This window comes from Acyrthosiphon pisum, chromosome X (genome assembly GCF_005508785.2).
Source record: "Acyrthosiphon pisum isolate AL4f chromosome X, pea_aphid_22Mar2018_4r6ur, whole genome shotgun sequence".
Lineage (NCBI taxonomy): Eukaryota > Metazoa > Arthropoda > Insecta > Hemiptera > Aphididae > Acyrthosiphon > Acyrthosiphon pisum.
The window spans coordinates 98,188,671-98,189,847 of record NC_042493.1 but is presented as its reverse complement, the minus strand read 5'-3'; positions in this window follow the sequence as shown (position 1 = coordinate 98,189,847).

Sequence of the window (1,177 nt, the reverse complement as noted above, 5' to 3'; positions counted from 1 at the left end):
CAACGTCGATTATTTTTCTTTGTAAACCAGTAATATGTCCACTGAGATTGGCTGCCCCGTCATAGCATTGTCCATGACATTTGGAAATATCAATGTCAAATTGTGATAAAAAATTTATTACTAAATTAAATAACGTCTGTGCGTCAGTAAAAAGAGTTTCAAAAAATCCTAAGAAATGTTCTAATATATTGAAATTATAAATGTATAATATTAACGTATTAAATATTTATATGTTTTATTTATTTCGAGGGGTGCTCAGCACCCCATGAAATTAACCATGGGGTGCTCGAGCACCGCAGCATCCCAATAGTCGGCGCCCATGCCTATGTGTTAAAATATTAAAATATTCCACAATGATTTTTTTCTATTGACACTTCATCGGAATGTCCATGAAATTTGCAACCATTACATCTTGTTGGACTTGCATTCCTTTAGTCGGCATTGAAACGGTTTACGACCTAACCGTAGAGCATTTAACTTTGATAATTTCAGTATGTATATGGTACCTATCTAATTGAAATCTAGAACAAGGTTTATTTCTATTTTTTAAAAAAATTTTCCATAATCTTCCATACCTATTTTAATTTTTTTATGATGTACCCACCTAGGTGTGTTTACATATTTTAGTTTTTTAATACAATATATAAAAGCCCTTATTGATAGTTTAAACTATAGGTGATTTCTGTTGAACCTTAATGTCCTTAATACAGTTAATTTGAAACCAGTTTGAGTTCAAACTTCAATTTGAATCTTGATCGTTGAACCGCGGGAGACATACAATTATTTTATTATTTAAATTGTTCAGTGCCCAAGTCACAATTGGTTATTTTTGTTGAATTAGACTATGTGATAGGTAGGATGATAATATTTTGATTTTTCTTTAGCCAACATAGGCGCAAATAGGGAAGGGATTTAAGGGCTAAGCCCTCCAAAAATATCCATAACCCCATCAAACATTTCCTACATTTTGTTTTAAGCTTATTCATTATTAGCAAAGTAAGGCTTTAGCGCCATGATAGCCAGACTTAGATCATTTACAATGGATACAGCCTAAATATTTGAAGCCAACATAACCAAAGGGAATTGGGGAAAAAGTCTTGTGCGCGCAATTTATAACATCGCCAGTTAAGAGGATGTGATACCCACATGTGTTGTCTCCGTCTTACACACGTACGAC